Source organism: Camelus ferus, chromosome 13 (assembly GCF_009834535.1).
Source record: "Camelus ferus isolate YT-003-E chromosome 13, BCGSAC_Cfer_1.0, whole genome shotgun sequence".
NCBI lineage: Eukaryota > Metazoa > Chordata > Mammalia > Artiodactyla > Camelidae > Camelus > Camelus ferus.
In genome coordinates this window covers 46,369,754-46,389,181 of record NC_045708.1, presented here as the reverse complement: position 1 = coordinate 46,389,181, position 19,428 = coordinate 46,369,754, and the positions used below count along the sequence as shown (strand labels likewise).

At 40.9% G+C, this 19,428-nt stretch overlaps 1 long non-coding RNA gene across 3 annotated transcripts; it reads right to left on the bottom strand.

Moving 5' to 3' along the window:
- Positions 1 to 3,251: 3,251 nt before the first annotated feature.
- Positions 3,252 to 17,850, bottom strand: LOC116668046. Of its 3 annotated transcripts, XR_004325111.1 has the most exons (4): positions 17,643 to 17,850; positions 12,308 to 17,523; positions 10,654 to 10,787; positions 3,252 to 6,807 (listed from the first exon to the last, which is right to left on the bottom strand). It is a non-coding gene; the product is annotated as an uncharacterized LOC116668046 (long non-coding RNA). The 3 variants fall into 3 exon arrangements; XR_004325109.1 differs by having other exon boundaries at positions 12,308 to 17,850; XR_004325110.1 differs by having other exon boundaries at positions 12,322 to 17,850.
- Between the last annotated feature and the right edge of the window lie 1,578 nt (positions 17,851 to 19,428).

Sequence of the window (19,428 nt, the reverse complement as noted above, 5' to 3'; positions counted from 1 at the left end):
GTAAAAGAGAGAAAATGCAGTTAAGTGACATTGTATTGGCCATCTTGAATGAACAGCTTCAAAATGCCATAAACAGCATATTGAATACAGAAAAAAACATACAAGAAGATTTGAGCTCAAAAGCAGTTTATTGAAGTGTCACTTAGTTTGAAACACCTTCCCCAACTCCCACCAATGCTCTCACCCCCTTTCTGAGCTGGGGGCCCCTTCTCTGCATTCTGACAGTGCTCTGTCCCTACCTCCATCACGCCAGTTATCACTCGGCATTTTAATGATTGCTTTAGGTGCCTAGCATCTATCCTCTTCCCAAGACTGTGCAGTCCCCGAAGAGAAGGACTTTGTCTTTGTCTTTATATTCCCAGCACCTTGAGCAGCCCTAAGTAGGAGCTGGATAAATGATGAATAAATAAGTCTTTATCACATTACCTCCATTTGTAACATCACAGAAAACATTTTTCCCATGCTTCCTTTTAATAGTGATTTGGTTCCAATGTATATGAGGATCTGAAGTAATAAGGAAGCCACTAAAATGCATGAAAAAATAACCGCCAAGGAGAAGATAAATACAGCAGGAGGAGAGGGAATAATTGGGAGAGTTGTCATCAGCCCTTCACTCCCAGAATCCCTAGTTTAGGCAAACTCTATCTCAGGAGTTCTGAGTCCAGTTTCCAGAGCCAGAGGACTTGGGTTAGATTTCAACCTGCCAAACTGTGACCTCGGACTAGTTACTGAAACTTCCTGAGCTTCAGTTCACCTGTGACTTTGCGGCGCATCTCCAAAACACAGGCAATGGTATTATACATCCTCCATAGGGTTTCTTGTGGGATGAATGAGATGGTGCGTATACAGCACTCAGCACCGTGCCTGGCACACTGTGAACACTCACAAAATGTTATTTTTCCAGCATGTTTCAAGAGTGGGGCTCTGGAGTCAAACAGATTAGATCTGAATTTTAAATCATTCTAATTCAGCCACCCATTACCTGTGTGAAGCTTGACAAATTACTTATAACCTCAGGTTCCACAAGTACAAAATGAGGATCAGAACAATACCTTCTCATAGGGTTATTTTGAGTATTAAATGAGATTCAAGAGTTTTGCACATCGTGACTGGCAGATAGCAAGTGCTCAGTAAAGGCTTGTTATGATCCTAGCCTGATAGGATCTAGCTTTACTGTCATCAAAGCATCAAAGGAGCCCCGCTCCTCAGCAAGAAGGCTTTGAGGTCAAACAACCTGGGTTCTTTTTTTTTTTTTTTTTTTTTGCTTCCAGTTTTATTGAGATATAACTGACATACAGCACTGTATAAGTCTGAGGTGTACAGCATGATGATTTGACTTACATACATCATGAAATGATTACTACCCTAAGTTTAGTCATCCATCATGTCATAAAGATGCAAAGTTAAAGAAATAGAAAAAAATTTTGTTCCTGATAATGACAACTCTTAGGACTGACCCTCTTACAACTTTCATATACAACATACAGCAGTGGTAATTATATTGATCATGTTGTACATTACATCCCTAGTACTTGTTTATCTTATAACCAGAAGTTTGTACCTTTTGACTACCTGCATCCAATTCCCCTATCCCCACCCTGTCTCTGGTAACCACAAATGTGATCTCTTTTTCTATGAGCTTGTTTGTTTGTTTGTTTGTTTGTTTGTTTTTGAAGTCTAATTGACCTACGACACTATCCTAGTTCATGTTATACAACACAGTGAGTCAGTATTTCTATACATTTCAAAATGATCACCACGATAAGTTACCACCTGTCACCATACAAAAATATTACATAATTATTGACTATATTCCCCACATTCTACATTTCATACCTGTGACTAAATGACCCAGTTCTTAATCTTCACCATTCTCCCAACTGTATGCAAGGCACCAAGCCTCCCTGAATCTGTTTTCACCTGTAACAGATACAGATGATAATCGTCACTGGCTTGTTGGGAAGATTAAATGAGGTCATATGTAGTCAGGTGTCTAATGTATATATGTTCTGTTGAATACATTTTAGTTTCCAATCCACTGTATTCTCCTTGTCAGGCACACCTGCCCTCTCCTTTCTACCAATCCAGACGTCTTCTGCCCTCCAAGGCACACCTAAAAACCCCACCTCCTTCTGGGAGCTGTCTTATGCTGACTCACCTCGATCTCACAAATGTATCATATACTGTTTTTATCTTGCTGATTCTGTAAATTAGTCTTGTCTCCCCAACTGGACTGATTAATCTTAATCTCTCTGAGTCATGAAACCCTCTGATAATCAGATATTTCTTTGACTTTCCCTTCGAAGACATTCCCATACACATGAAAATTTGCCAGCAACTTCAAGGTGTTAATATCCCCTGAAACCTCTGAAACAGACTGTGATCTCCCTGAGGGCAGCAACTGTGTGATACTCTGTATCTGGGGCGGAGTTTGAGTAAAGTCCAGGTGATGGAAGATAAGTGATGGCAGCCCCTCTGGAAGGGGGGAGGCTGCCGACAGGGCAGAGGATCAGAATCTCTGTAGCAGCATGTCAGTCTTTAACTTTTCCAAAGTAAAGCAAATTGAAATCTAAGGCAGTACACAGATGCTGGAGCAGTAAATAGACATATGGAAAGGGAACCAGGAAAATGTTCCATTCCTGCACCACCGATGTGTCCAGTCCACAGAAGCCAAGGGAGTGCCCTTCTCTTATCCTCAGATCCAGGTCGTAACTTTTCCCGGGGCGTTGCAGCTTCTCATCCCCCTTTTGGGGCCGGATGCTTGGTTTGACTGTTTTCTTACTTATTGGCCTTTGGGACCGTGATTTGAAAAAGTTCGCCTTTGTCTCTGCTCACATAAAATTCTCTGATTTTGGTTTTCCAGTCTGTCATCCTTGATCTAACAAGAGAAGTACCACATACAGGATGTAAGCAGAAAGCGCCCAACCTGAATTCTAGCTCTGGCTCCGAGTAACTGGCCGTGTGACCTTGGGTAAATTACCTGTCTTTTGTGGGCTCAGTTTCCTACTTCCTGCAACCTGGCGATCTCACCCAGCCCCAACCCTCCACGCTTCTGAGACACTGCAATGATTCATGGTTGGAACTAAAGGGTTGTCTAAAAGCTTCCTTTGTGTGCACAAAAAACGTATGGAGAACGGCTGGGCGGGAAGGGTTTTAATGGTTCAATTACTAGATTAAATGAAAGTTGCCATATGTACCATAGAAAGTTTTCTAAACGATCTGACAAAATACACTCAACACTCGACAACAAAGAATATAAGCTTTATTTCTTCGATTCAAAAACCTTATAGATCTTGCATCCACTGTTCAAAGCCACCAAAAAAAAATGCAATTTTTCATGCTTTCAGGTTGCGGGGATTTGGAAAAATGGGAGTAGTAGTTCTAACCAAAGTGAAATATGTCTCTTTAGATCACCTAGTGTACCTCTTCCTGCGGCACCTGTATAACATTGCTGATAAAGAAAGTAGCATAATAAAGGCCTTTCTTGCTATGATGAGTGTTCTTTTGGCAGAAAATTATCATCAAAACATCTTAACCTTCTGCTATTCTAGTAACAACATCTGCCCACAACAAAAACTGGAAGCATGCGAACAGCCAGTTTCTAATTTTATTCTCCCTATTCAGACTATGCAAGAGGAAAAAAGATGATAAATAGCCAGAGAGATTTTCTTGACATCATGCTTAACTGAAATTTCAAAATAAATCAGTAGGGCTCCTTTTTAAAGACCTACAACTAAATTATCATTGGGTCGTTTTGTTCTGCTCCCAACTGGGTTTCCGAAGGACTAGTGGTGAGATACAATGAGATCTGAAAACGGGCCACAGTCGGCAAACATTGCAGTTTGGTTTGATTTAGTCTAACTCTTGTGTAATAACTTTCTTTGAAGTGTGGGTTGAGGAGCAGGTTAGAAGCCCGAGGCCACAAGCTCATCTTGTTCTTGTTACAACTCGGATGCCCTGCAGTCCCCTCACTATATATCAGAGGCTTGGCACCGGCGTCCCCGGCTGATCAAGAGTGGAGCCCTCATTCCCTGTGCAGCAGAGCGACTGAGAGGCAAACAACAACACGGCTGTGTTTGCTTGGGAAAGCCATTTGCTAAAAGGACACAGGTGGGTCTTCGAGGAGCCTGTGAGCTGGAGGAAACCAGATGTTGTTCCCAGGGTAAGGAAAGAGGTTAAAAAACCATCCACCTGGTGGAAAGATGGATAGTTTCCCTGACCTATGTTTCCAGCTTGCTGGCTGCCTCGCGCCTTCTCCAGCTCTGGGAATTGTTCCTTCTCTGCGGATCCTCTGACCCAAGCAAATCTCAAGGCAAGTCCCCTGCTCCTGTCTCATCTGATTTTTCACCAGCAAAGTGAGGAGGTTGGACCAAGTGATCTGTTAGGCCCCATCTACTCTAAAATTTGGAGATTCTGACACTGTGACAGTCTTGTAGCCCCTAAGGGACTAGATTTCTTCCTTCCATTGGTCACATATTTTCCAGCAGCCTGAGTTAGACCCTTAGATATGATGTGGCCCATGGATGATTCTAGTAAATAACGATACCACACAGTCCTTAAAACTTGTAAAATGATTTTTACGTAGAGCAAGAAACCCCTTGAGGAGAGAAAGGGTGTTATCCTCCTCATTTTGTACAGACAGGAAGCTGTGCTGAGGGAGGTAAGGTCACAACTGCCAAGGTGAAAAGGATTCCCCCGACTGGGGCCAGATCTGAAAAGAAAAAAAAAAAAAAAAACCTCCAAATGCAAGTTTCTTAGACCAGATGAAGCACACATACTCAATAAAAAAAAATGTGATGAGTGTCAGTAGCAGAGACGAGAGCAGCGAACATTCTGGAAATCTGCCTCAAAGTTCAGCCAGTTAGAGCCCCTAGTGCAAACTGTTTGTGTGAAGAGACAAAACTCCAAAAGTAGAGAAGAGGGGTTGGAACTGGTTTTCTTCCAGGACAAAGACTCTTAGCCTGACTCTAGGGGACAAAGGTTGTTCTTCACTCCTCATGCAGGGCTCTGAAAGGGGCAAACTGTGAGGGATGTGCGGAATTCATCTCTGGTAACTAGGGGAAGGGTACCAGTTCAAGCCAGGGACCCTGTGGAGGACTGGTGGGAAGTGATGACTTAGGGTGACACACCCTGGGCCCTGAGAACCAACTCTGTGCCATGACTCTTGCTTACAGCCCATACTGTCTTTTATCTCAGCTTTAAAGGAATCCTGTGGTGAGTTAGGGAGCCTGTAAAAATCACAAAGGTAGAGTGAAACAGATAGGGTCTGCAACACTGAAGGGGTTATTAAAACACACACACAGACACACACTCACACACAGAGAAGGTACACCTTCCTCCGTGGTGTGTAATTAAGAACTGCGATGCCTGGGGGTGGAGGTCTTCCCATCTAAATGCAGGGCCTGCTGGAGCAAAGGAAGGACTAGAACAAACAGAAGCAAAAAAAAAAAAAAGGATAAAAGTGTCACCGACAACGTGGGAGTGAGCAGTGAGCAGAGTGACAAACCCCAAAGATACACCCGGGCCGGCCGCTCTCACCAGGAGTGACAGCAGGGCAGTGGGCCGCATGAGCTGCTGCAGCGGAACAGACGGTCAATTAAAGTTCCTGAGCTGCTCTGGGATCAGGAAAAGGTGGAGACAAGAAAGAATATAAACAGAGGAAGGTGGAGAGGGGGTGCAAGTAGAGGCTGACTTCCGGGAGTGCTTATCAAACCAAAAGCCTGGTCAATACGATTGTTTTGTGTCTTGCATTAGTGAGCCTTCATTACAGACAAACTCTGGGTCTACAAACCCAAGAAGGTGAAATTTCCAGGAACCTATGTAAGTCCTGAACACAGATTCTAAAGATCAGTTGAACTGAATAGGATTGATGGGGTAAGAATAAGACATGACAGGGTAAGAAAGAGTTAGCTTGGGGGTTTTGGCGACCAGAAACTCAGCAGGTGCTAACAGTTTGGCTACTAAAAAAAGCCCTACGAACTTCAGTTTTGATGAAAACACATGTCTGGACCACTGGGCTTTTATGGGTAGTACAGTTGTCCTTCGGTATCCATGGGGGATTGGTTCCAGGACCCCATGCAGATACCAGAATCTGTGGATGTTCAGGTCCCTCAGATGAAAATGGCGCAGTCCAGTCAGCCTCCGTATCTGCAGGCCCCACACCCACAGGAGTGGGACCACGGGATTCACATAGGCTGTCGGTGTTGCTTCTGAAGGTGAACAACCCCATCTCACGCTTGTCTACGGAGGCACAAACAAGATGGTAAGGAGTCCAGAAACCACATTCCCACAGGGGGCAGCTGGAACAAGGAAACTTGGCGGGATCCAAAAGTCATCTTTAATTTCTGAGTAAGAAACCTTGAAAAAAGAATCAAACTTGTGTGGCATTATGAGATATAACCAAAACCAAAGATTAGAAGGCCCATTTTGGCTCAGTGTAAAGCAGAACTTATCCCAATAGAACTGTTCAAAGGTAGAAGATGCTGCATTTAGAAGTGGAAAAATCCCCGGCCCTGGCAGTGGATTTCAAGCTGAGGCTGGATGATCTTCTGTCCAGGATCCGAGAGAAATGATTCCTGCCTTAGGTAGAAGCTTGGACTAAATGAATGACCTCTGAGATGCTCTCCAGCTCTTAGACACCAGGTTAGGATTCTTTGCCTTGGAAACCAACCACACAGTTCTGGAGACAAAACCCCAAAGGGACTTGATTCCTCCATGGACCTGTGGGGTGCAGAGGCCTGCCATAGCTTCTTTCTTTCTCAGAACGCCTCTTCTCAGCAAATGATGGAGCTCCAACTTAGTTAGAACCTGCAGATAGGGAATATATTTTGTTGAGGGGAGGGTATAGCTCAGTGGTGGAGCCCATGCTTAGCATGCATGAGGTCCTGGGTTTCGATTCCCAGTACCTCCATTAAATAAAAAATAAAAATAATAATAATAAATAAATCTAATTACCTCCCTCCCCAAAACAACAACAACAACAACAAATGTATTTTTGTGAAGCAAACAGGGGTTTGTCTTCCTCATGCCCCCTAAATGCAAGCAATCAAATTTGTTTTGCCTAAGTTTCTTAAGAATGTCTCAAAAGCTCTTTCTTCTTCTCCACCTCCAGTAACACTGCCTTAGTTCAAGCCACCATCATCTCAACCCTAGGACTTTTTCAAAGGCCTCCTAAGTAGACTCCTTACCTCCACTTTTATCTTCTTCAATACACCCTCTGCAGAGCAAGCGGAGTAGTTTTCAGAACCCTGCTTCTGTTTGGAATAGCTCCCCACTGAAGTTCTCAGTGTTGCTTGGTAAGCCCGGCAGACTCCTGTTCTGTCACTTCCCACACATGCCACCACCCCCTCCACACCACACCACAGACACATGGACACACACACACACTTTCTGCTTCAACAATACCAAACTATGTGTCATTTTCCGTGCACACTATGCTGTTATACAGCTCTGTGCTGTGTATGCTGTTCCCTCTATGTGAAATGCCTTCATCCTATCCAGTCCCTACCTCACCCACCATAATAGTTCATGTTTATACTTCTTCATATGTTAAAGCGTTGCTTGGGCAGAACCTTTAAGAAGCCTTCTTTTGACTTCCTCCCCAACTCACACCATCTCCCAAAGTTAATCATTCCTTCCTATTTGCTACCCCTGTACCTTTGTACATGGTTCTCTGGCAGCATTTATAACACTGTACTGAGATACAATTATTTATGTTTCTGTTTTCTCCACTGCTCTTGAACTCTTCAAAGGCAGAACCAAGTAATATTCATCTACAAACTCCGAGAACTTAGCACAGTGCTTAGAGCGCTTAGCACATGGTACAGGACTGTATTTGCTGAACTGATCTGACAAAGGGATCTTCATGAACACATCTATCATTTGCTATAATATCAGACATTGTATTATAATACACATGGACATCAAACTCTACAATGAAAAACAAAGTTAAACTATTGAAATTTCCCAGCAATTTTAAGTTAAATAAAAATGACCCAGGGCTAAGAGCAAAGTCTTGGAAAGGAAGTAAGGTAAATTCTAACCTATGAATTTCTGCTACCCCTATTAAAAGCTTTTGTCTTGAGAAGATTTAATCAGGAAGCTGGTCCCAAAGAACACCGGGGGTTTTGACTTGGCTTTTAAAAGATCACTCCATTTGCTATGCTGAGGATAGGTTTAGGGGGCAAGGACTTAAGTTTGGAAGCTACTGCAGCAATCCAGGTGAGAAATGACAGAGGCTTGGAACAGGATGGTAACAGTGGAGTGCTGAGGAGAGGCTGGTTTCTAGATGTGTATTTAAGTGGAGATGGCAGGATTTGTTGATGGAATTGATACAAGGCATGAGAAAGAGAGAGAGTGGAGTTAGGGGTGACTTCATGGTTTTTGACCTGAGCAAATGAGTGGATAGATCTGCCATTTATTGAGACAGAAGACTTCGAAAGACACAGTTTTGCAGGGAGGGGGATGGGAAGAAGAGATCAAGGGTCTAACTTTGCTTGTGTTACATTCAAGATGCCTACTAGATACCCAATTGGAGGTGTAAAGCAGCTCGTTAAGGGGAGGGAGTCCAGCTGGAGTTATGCATTTGGGAGTAGCCACCCTATAGGTGATATTTAAAGTATGAACCTGGAGGAAATCAACAAGGAGTATAAACAGAAGAGGAAAAAAGACTAAGTTCTAGGACACCCCAACATTTAGAGGTGAGAGAGACAAGAACTTTAGAAGGCGTGGTGAAGAAGAAAGACCAGGACAGCAAAGTATCCTGCAAGGCTAGTGAAGAGGAAGAGAAATTTATATGCCTTGTGAATAGCACTGATGGGTCAAATAAAAAGAAAACCAGGAACTGATCACTGCATCTAACAACACAGACACAAGGAAAGTATAGTATTGAAAAAAGAATAGTATGGATCCATTTAAGACTCCCCACAATTGTATAGGATAGGAATTACTATTATTCCCCAGAGATGGACACTGAGAGGCACAGGAAGATGAAATAACTTGCCCAGGGTTACACAGCAAGAGAGGGGCAGAGCTGGCATTTGAACCCAGGTGGTGTAGCTCTGGAACACATCCTCCCTGGGGAAACAGGGAAACTAGGAGAGAGACCTTTTATGAGATGTGGACTACATGGTAAAGACCTTAAGGTGTTGCTTTTAATTTAGGATTACACTGAAGCTCTATTTCTGATCCTGCTCCTTGACTTTCATCTGTTCTTTTGTCTAAGTCAAAAAAAAAAAAAAATAGGGGGGCCACTGATTGACTTTAAAAGTGCACCCCTATGGAAGCTTTATGGATGCTTATTTAATAACCATGATCGGCCTGGTTAGCTCAACTGGTTAAGCCACGGTGCTGACACCAGGGCATTCCCTGACGTGAACCAGGTTTCCCAGAACAACCATGTCTTGCGGACATGGGCTTATTCTTTGCCCTTGACAAATACCTTCTATGCAGGTTCAGGGTGGTGTTGCAACTCCTGGGATGATAAATTTAGTATGTGTTCTATTGCCAAGGTATCAGTAGTACCTCTTTCCTGTTCAAAAGAACATATTATTTTCTATTTTAGTGCTGAGGAGAGGGATAGTTTACTGCGCCCACATCATCACAAGATGATCACACCCTCAGTGGCTCAGGTGTGTAAACTAATAAGGCTGTATTTTTGGATAGTAAAGAGCTACTCTTTATTAAAATGAGATAGACTACCTTCTGGAGCCAATTAGATGGAGACCAAACCTGAAGAAAGCATTAGCAAGGATCAGAGCCCACTACTCAGGGATATCTTTGAATAATTCTGGGGAAAGGAAATGTTAACTGAGTGTTTTATTTAACTTTTAAAATCAACTCTACCTTTTGAGGGAGCACTACCTAGTTAGTGATCTGACCCTGGTTGAGAAAAACCTCCAGGAGTCAATCACAATTTAAACTTCCAAGACCTCACTCAGCAAATTCATTCCTCAGGTTATCCTGTCCTGGCATTTGCCCTGTTTATTAGACCTAGTGGCCAAACTCATTCTTCCCTCATGAATTTATTGCATCTACATTTTTGGAAGTAATGAAACATGTATAACCAACTTTATATTTGATGTAATTGTGGGTGGTCACTTTAACTTTCATTCCCCATGCTGACTCGCTAACTTGGATAGAGTGTTTTGACCACGTGGCAGTCTTTGTCAAGCTAGTTACATCTGAGGTTATGCTGATCAGCCTCTGAAATCCCCAGGCAAATATGTAACTAGAAAGTCCTTTTCTCGTCTCCCTTAAATCTCAAATTTCCCTCAATTCCCACAGTTAAAATAACGTTATTTTTGTTGTAATCCAAGTATGAGATGTTTAGGTATGGGGAGGGTACAGCTCAGTGGTAGAACATATGCATAGCATGTGTGAGGTCCTGGGTTCAATGCCCAGTACCTCCATTTTTTAAAATTTTTTTTCTTTAAGTATAAGACATCTTACAATTTGTGGGGCACACCACTAGTGGCATTATTCGATTTTCCTTTCTTTCCAAGTCATATTCAAGTCTTGCCTCATTGTCACCATCTATGATAAAGGATGATTAGCAACAGATAGAAATGTGAATCCAGGCACTAGAGATGCTATGTAGACACAGAAAAAAAGAAGCTTTAGGAGCTGGCTATCTTATACCTACCATAAACCTACCATAGTCAAGTCAGGTTCGATCAAGGCCATACCCACATTCTCCGGCTCTATGTAGATGCACCCACATGCCATTTTGCCCTGCCAAAATAATTCTTGCTGGGTAATTCTCCTCACTGTCTCACCAGGCCAAGCACCTGATTGTCAGAGGAAAACAAAACCAAACCAAACAAAAACTATCACTGCAAAATTTAAGTATACTCACTTTTTTCCGTATTTATTTTTAACAAGCATGGATGGGGGCAAGATGGAACAAAACACAAACAAAACAAAAATGGTCTTAATGATGTACCTACAACTTAAGTTTTCCAGACAAAGCCAAGCCTGGTTGGTTCTTATAAACCAGACAGAAAATTTGAGCAGCAAAAGAAGGGCTCTAATCAGAAGATTGTGAACATAAGACTAAGTTTCCCACTGACTGGGCTCTTTATTTAGGTAAAAAGGCTTAGAAGAGCTGATGGAGCTTTTCAAAATAATATCTTACAAGCATTCTGCTCCCTTTTAAAAACCACATCTAGCCCTTGAATGGGATGAGCAAACAGACTGGGTGGTGTTAAGTCTGTCCATGGTTGGCAGGAAATATGATGCATTTAGCCATATCCACCACCACAAAGGCTGGTTCCCCCACAAACCTCCCCAGCAGTACATGGATGAAAATGTGGATTTTTTTTTTTTTTTTTTTTGCAGCAGAGACGCTGATACATAATCCTATTACTATCCTCAGCACCTATTAAATATGATTGAAACAACGCCCATTGGAAGTCTTAAACCTTAACCACCAGTTTTACTTCTAAAATAAAGTAAACTGCCAAAAGTTCTGATAAAAGTGACAATTTATATTTTTAAGTAGTACAACTGGAATTTTCCTATAGCTGTAGACAAAGGAATTCTCACTCAGATAAGTAGAAGAGCACCAATAAATTTAAGGTAGCTTATGCAAGTTAGGCACTAATGAATGTCATCTTCTGTTTTGTCATGAAAAAAGATCTTTCTGCTGCTAAAGGAGACTGATTTAGATTATGAATAGCTGTAGTGATTTGCAAAAATGGCTCCAGAGAGATAGAATGAGACTCCATATACTCATGGCACTTGAGGTTTCTGCCCTTTTTGTTGAAAATTAATTTGTCCTGTGGGTTATTGGATTCTAGCTCAGCCAATGTATATTGCTCAGTCATCACAAATTTACTTAAAATTTAGTGTAGCTGAAGTTCATTCAACAAGACAAAAGTCTACAGTTGAAAGCTTCTAAAAATCTTTTTTAAAAACTGGCTAACGGTGTAATGGAAAGTGCTGGTGTCTAACTAGATTCACATAATGTTTTGCAGGTATCAATATATGCTATATGACTATGTTAGAAATAGATTTTTCTCTTGTTTCCCAAGAAAAAGCAGATAGGGAGGATTTATCATCCCTTGGTAAGAGGACATTTTGCTTGAAGTTTCCATATTCTGAAAAAATATAAATCCCTAAATTCAGATTAGATTCTGTAATATGTACCTTATACTTTGTTCATTCATATAATTTATGTAATTTCAAAACAAATGTTTTTAAGAGCAAATAGATTATACAACCCCTAATGCTTCCAAATCCCAAATATATTACACTAGAAAAAAACTTTAAGTACATAAATTCTGTTTCCCCATTTCAGGACTCTTACCTTAGGTCACTCACCTCCTACTTGGGACCGTCCAGCATGGAGGCTCATAGACTGGGAGGGTCAGAGCAAAGAGAGTCATACTTCAGACAGAGAGTCAGGACACAAATCACTTGCTTTTGACAAAAGGAACCCTAGTGTCGTGGCCATGCTCATTTACCCAACAATAGTGAGAGGGAAAAAGAAAGGAGTATTCTTCAAAAAGGGGCTCTTGTGAGAAGATACAAAGGAGGCCAAAAAAAAAAAAAAAAGAATGAGCAGCTAATTGTGGGAAAGAGAGCAGTTTTTAATTAATCATTCCCTTAAAGTGATTTCTATACTATTTTTCATTTTTACACATTTAAATATGTATATTTAACACATTAAACATGTTTAAATGTGTGCTTGACAGTCTTTTTTCCCTTTGAAAACCTAGATGACTATCAAAACTTATTTAATAGCTAAAATCACGCTAAAGAACCTCAACTGTGATTAGGGCCATTGGGGTAGCTCCTAATTAAATTGATTCACAGGAGGCCACAAGCATTATTTGTTCATTTCATTTATAGCTGAAAGACTACTAGATAATAAGACTGTTTTCTATGGAAATATTATATTACAAACTAATTAAGAGCTAAACCAAAATGGTAAGAACATTAGGATGCATCACCTCATTAAGGAAAGAAAGCAAATGGTATTGGGGGGGGACCTAAATCATAGTTTTGGACTTTTTTTGTTATATTCCTCGCACTAAGATTACAACTGAACTGCACAACTGATAAAGTTCAAACTCTGAAGCGATCAGCTCTTTGCTTAGGGTACAATTGCACAAAATGAGATACAGAGTGCTAACCAAATCATGACACAGTGGACTGGAAATTTTAGATTAATAAACCTCTTCCCGTGGAGAACTAAATAACTTTTACAGTTTTATCTATGGTTATTTGTTTCTCTGAAGATTTATGGTCCTCGCAACAGATATGCATCTTATCTTTCACTTTCCAGATTAAAGAAAGATGATTTTAAACAGGCTTCTGACTGGCATAATCTGGAATTGCAGATGATCTCAATTTTTTAAAAAATGCTAAAAGTGAACTTGCAAGTCAAATGAAAATGACTTTGCGCATGTCAGGTGCATAGGGGAAAAAATCTGCATACAGCTAAAGAAGGTTGACCTTCCGTTACCAATACCGATTCCCTCGCCCTACCCCAAATCAGCCAGGTGCAATCTGTACATGCTTAACCAGGAATTAAAACTCTTCGTGCTGCTGCTGCTGCTGCTTTAATTGATTGATGCTAAAAGTTTAGAAAATAAAACCTAACCAGCTATTACAAAGCGCCTTTAAGCAAGCCTTCTCCTTTGAAAGAAGGATGGTCAATTGAAACTGGCAGACCACATTTTTAGGTTTCAAGCAGCTCTGTCATTCTACAAGGAATGTGTCTGCCACTTCACACGATAGCTCGAGCTGAAAGACATGTACTTTGAATCAGAGAATCAATAGAACACTTAATGGACAATTAGGAGAACAGCTGTAGGACTGTCAGAGACCCATCTGTACACAGCTCAAACAGCAAGCCTGGACAAGGCCTGGAAAACAAAGTACACTGCTCCAGGGCACTGGCCCCAGTACAAAACCTCCCTTTCATTTCTCATTTAATGTTAATATAGTGTTCTTTTTCATTACAAATTTTAACACATGTAGAAAATTATGGAAATTGCTTAAGCCATTTGTCAACTTATATCATGTGAATTGATCAATAAATTTCACTACTTTGTTGTTAATGTAGATAAATTTTGGCATTTAATTAAGCTCCAGTGAAAATGTGGCCACTTTTAATTTCAGCAGATGCTGTCATTTCATTTGTAATACATAACTACGGGGGTAAATACAACCCAATCATGAATTATCACTAAATATTTATAGACAACATAGCAATTCGGAAAATAGACACAAAAGAGTTTTACCGTGAAACGATTACTATGAGCAAAATCTGAAATAGGTGGTGAGGAACTCTAATAGGAGCTGTGAACAGAATTTTAATACAGCAGCTCTGCCAAAGAGTTACATATGTATATTTTCCCCTCATGATTCTGCCTCCATAGAATACATCTCTATTAGGCAGAAATAATTTCAAATTCTTTTCACAGAATTGTTCCAAATGTTAAGAGAGAGTTTCCTAAGTTTGTGGGAGCCTATGAAAATGTATAAATTAAGATAAAAACCCATTCCTTTATATTTCTTTTTACTGAATTGATTCAGATACAATTGGGAGCCTTCTCTTAATGGATGAGAGGGAAATCTGACAGCACTCGTATCACACACACACACAGGACTTGGATTTGGAATATAAGGTTGGTCAAGAGGACACTGGGGTGGGAAAAGGAGACAAGATTCTAGACAACGGGAGAAGGAGAATGAACTTTTTAGGCTTCCTCCATATGACCCGAGGGGCCCCAGTATGAAATCCTCCTCCTGACAGCCAGAAGCCCCATAGCCTTAACCCTCCGTGGCGTAGTCTGACATGATAAACTGCTGTATCTCATTTGAGGGAGAAGAGGCTGCCTCCTGGTGATTCTGCTGGTGCCTTCAGGGAAAAGGGGACTCAAAATCATATTGCTCTCTTTACAGTGAAACCCACTCCAGAACGCCCACTCCCACCATTGTCTACCTGCTTCAGTAAGAGGGCCCGGCTGGCTGTGCAGGCACTGCATTTTCAGCAGAAAAACCGACCTGAGCTTTTGTGTGTAGCACCTTTGTAAGTACTAAAAAGTAAATAAATAAAGTTTAGGGAAATCAAAGCTGATCCCTCATTCCGATTTTTATGATGTCTCCATGTCAAGTTGGCCATCGTTACTGAGGCGGTTTGGCACTTCTCATTGTTCTGGCAGAGGAGTACCTGGTCAGAGAAGATGCTCTCTAAATTCAGACTCTATTAGAGAAATGAGAATTCAGCAGCCAAAGGGAAAATGGATTGGGTCTTCTTGCTGAACCAAATTACACACCTAAATTCCCAGCCAAAATCCTCTCCCTGGCTCACTCTCACATGCTCACATTTCTTTTCATTCCACAACTTAAATATCCTGGGACTTGAGGCCTTGTTTTTATACCACCTAGAGAATAGAAGGGGCTGGAAAATTCACCTCCGCTCCCATTTGGATAATTAGGGATCTTTCTGCAATCTCTGAAATCTAGGATTTCACAAAGTCCTACTCGTAGCATTTTCCTGAGTTATGTGTGAATTTCTTTGTCTTTGGGGGAAACTGAGGAAAGATATAGGTTATTGCATGGGCTAAGGATATACTGGCATTTCTTGAATATTTGATATGGACATTAAAATGGTAAGAAAGTTAAGGTGTAAGACTGGTTGAGAAACAAAAATTGAGATTCTAAAAAACTGAAATTACAGTGGATTAAAGATGGCCACAAAATTATTTGCCATTCTCTCATCAGTAAATGGAGTCTATTTCCTCTGCCCGTGAATCTGGGCTGGCCTTTTGAGTTGCTTTTGCTCAACAGAATTTAGCAGAAGTAACACTGGGCAAGATCACTGCACAGGCCTTGAGAAGGTCTGGAAGCTACTGCTTTTGCACTCTCTTAGGAGGCAGCTGCCTTGGCCTAAAAAAATCCAGGCTAGACTACCGAGTGATAAAGAGTTACCTGGAGAGTGGTCTTGGAAGATAAGAGACCGTCTTGGATGTTCCAAGACAGATTCCCAGCTGAAAGCAACTGCATGACTGACTGCAGCTTGACCGAGAGGAACAGAAGAACCTTGCAGCTGAGCTCAGCCAACCCACAGAATCATCAGGAATAACAAATCCTTCATAGGGAAGCCATGGCATTGTTGGGTGATAGGTTACGTGTCAGTAGATAACCAGAACAGATTCTGTAATAAAAAGTTCCATTCTTTTTCTTCTCATATCTAATCCTCCTTTTGAAGTTATGCCAACTGGCAGTCATCACCTGTTTTCCTATGCCTCTTGCAGAACTGATTCCATAACAACAAAACAAAAAGCCGAGATACGAATTGGGAGGGATGGGTTGAATTCTTTTTTAAAAGGAGGGCAGACTCATTCCCTCTGCTGTTAGTTTTCTATTTTCTCTCTTTATGGTTTCACTCACTATCCCAAGTCTACATCAATGCTCAAATTAAACACCAAAGGAAAGAACTGTATCCCTTGTCAGGACTCTGGTCTTGAAAGTCAACTGAAGGACCCAATTTGCTTGGGTAAATGACATCAGTGTATGTTCTGCTATTTATAGTATAGTTGCCAAACATTAACTCGTTAAAATGAATTTTTTCTCAGCTGAAGAAACAATCACAGCTGTGTCTTAGGGAGCTGTGTAACTTGGGCAAGTAATTTTACCTTTTGGGGCCTCAGTTTCCTCATCTGTAAAAAGAAGACAATGGACTAGATAATCTTTAAGGTCCCTTAAAACTTGGCCACCTTTCAGAGATATATGTCATTTTTCAGGTGATACCAGCGTAATGCCTTATTGCAATCATGTTAGTGTCAACGAAAAAGTCCTTCTCTACTGCCCAAGGCAGGAATGAATATATCCTTAATCTAATATTCTACCCCTGAATAATTGAGGTGATTGTATAATTAACTTTCTCTCAGAAAGCATAACCCTAATTTTTTTCACTCCATCATTCTATAAGGACAAAGAAGTATGACAATTTGTCTTTACCATGCAGGTCTCTAAATGGATGCCCATTCTTCATAAAGTTCATAGGAAGTTAGTACATGTTTTGCTTGTGGGAAAGATCTGAGAGGAACTGAGATAGGGTACTAGCTTTAGCCTGGACAGTAACAGTTTCAAAACTTACTGGTTCTTATGTTATGTCTGATATAGTTCAGGGGGTCTTCATGAAATCTTGCTACCTTCTGGGTTTTGTCAGAAACAGGATATTAATGTGTCATATACATTTAATTCAAAACTAACAAGCAGAAATAAAAACTTAGAGCTCTCTACCTCATGGCATTATTATAGTAAAATATGATAAATATCCAGTATGGTAAATATGGCAAAGTTAGTTTTCACTTATAATATCTAGGAAAAGAACAATATGGTTTGTTAATTACACGTACAATCCCCAAATTTAGCAGTTTCAACCATTTATGGAATCAAATAGATCTGGGGCAGAATCCTGAATGAATCACTTACCAGCTGGGTAGCCTTGGGCAATCTGATTAATCTGAGTCTCAAGTTTCTTCCATATACAGCACAGATTTCTGCCTATGGCATAAAAACGAGATAATGCATACACAGTGCCTAGAATAGTAAGCACTTAGTGAATAAAAGTTACAATTCAGTGTGAGCTCCATGAGAGCAGAAAGCTTGCCTGTTTTGTTCACCTTTCTGTCTCAAGTACATAGACAAGTTGTGTAAGGGAAAGATTATTTTTTTCTCTGGCCAACAGTTCCAACTTCCTTCCATGGCTTTGTTACATTGTTCATCAAGTAGAAATCATTTAGTTTGAGTTTCACATCTTTTAACCTCCTCTGCTCATGACGAGGAATCAAGCATCTGAAAGACAAAAATCAGAGGGATAAACCCTGCATAGGTCACTGGTCCTTGGTAAATTAAGTTATGAGCATGAACTAAAGACAACCATGGCTCACGTGGAATGGAGGATCCCTGATCACAAAGTAGGCACCTTTGGAAGTTGTGCTGCCTTTACAAGGACCACTACATTGGTGAGTTTCTGCTCTGGTAAAGAGTTTTTTTTACCAAAAACAAGTGGATTGGGTTTTAGGGGATCCCTGTGGAGTAGGTGTGATTCAGTCTGGTAGAAGAACAAGACAAAAACAGGTTCCAGATGATTCACCCCAGGATTGGAGCTCACATTGCTTAACTTTCCTAACTGTCATTCATGTTGACCAGACTTCTTTGCTTTCTATATTGGGAAAGAATCTGCTCAGTGGTAGGAAGCAACATTAGAAAACAAGGTAAACACATGTTCTCATCTTCCTTCAGGGACGCCAGGCTTTGCAACATACCGGAAGAAACCTTGTAACGATCGATGATCAGAGCCTGCCCAGGGGTCCTGCTGCCCCAGATGGATAATCAGTTTTGGCTCCTTTTCATATAAACCTGCTTTTAGTGTGGCAGACAGTGGTTGAGGATGAGATTGTTCCCTCCCAAACTACACCAAATCTATGCCCAGTCAGTCATCTCCTGCTAAATCAGTTAGTTCATTGGGTCTCTACATGTGGCAAACACGGAACCATACAAAGGGCTTCACACTCCAAAACAAAACCACTGCAGTCCAGTCTTCCTCTAATTACAGAGAATTAATGTGGTAAATCTAAAGCCAGTGAAAATAAAAGACTTAAAAGCAGCAGAGAGGAGACTGCCAGTAAGGGGGCCAAGCCCTGGACGTGGAACCTGGTATTAATTGTTCTAAGTCCTTGATAGTACATGGTATGTGACACGAACTCGTCAAAATTACCCTGACTACCTTCCTCTTTCTCCATCCCAGCTCCTGTGGGAAAGAAGACAGTGAGCAACAGGAAACGGGAGGAGATAGTTTATAAAAAGCATTAGCACACGCAGAATGCGGGCTGAAACGTGCGCGTCTTATTCTTTGTACCCAGGGCTGAGTATACGAAGTTGTGTAAGAGCTCTCAGATGATTCCAGATCTTCACTTTCATATCAGCTTGCTTGCAGCTCTTGATGAGATTTGAAGATTTTAAGAGCTAGTCTACCTAAATGCAAAAATAACAATCATGGTGTTTCTTTACATGCTAATATTACGAAAGCATCCTTCTTTATGTTGTAGAAGTCAGATAAACCACAATCAAGGTCTATCTGTGGCTTGAGGAGAAGCTGACTTGAATCTGAGACGTGAGTTTGGTTCAATTTCTAGAGCATAACCAGATAACTTCAGAGGATCACGGAGAGGCTAATGCTAGTTCTTCTTGAGAAGTTGATGTGTATGTGTGCATAAAATGTATATTACAAATATATTAATAGGATTCTATCTCAACAGATTTAATTCTTAAATGCTACATATACTTGTTTAATCTCCCATTTTAAAAGTAGAAAAGGTTAGATTATAACATCAGGTTAGCTCTCTTTGAAGCAGGTAATAATTAAGTTGATTCACTGTTGCAATTACTGTCAAATCCCCCTTAATT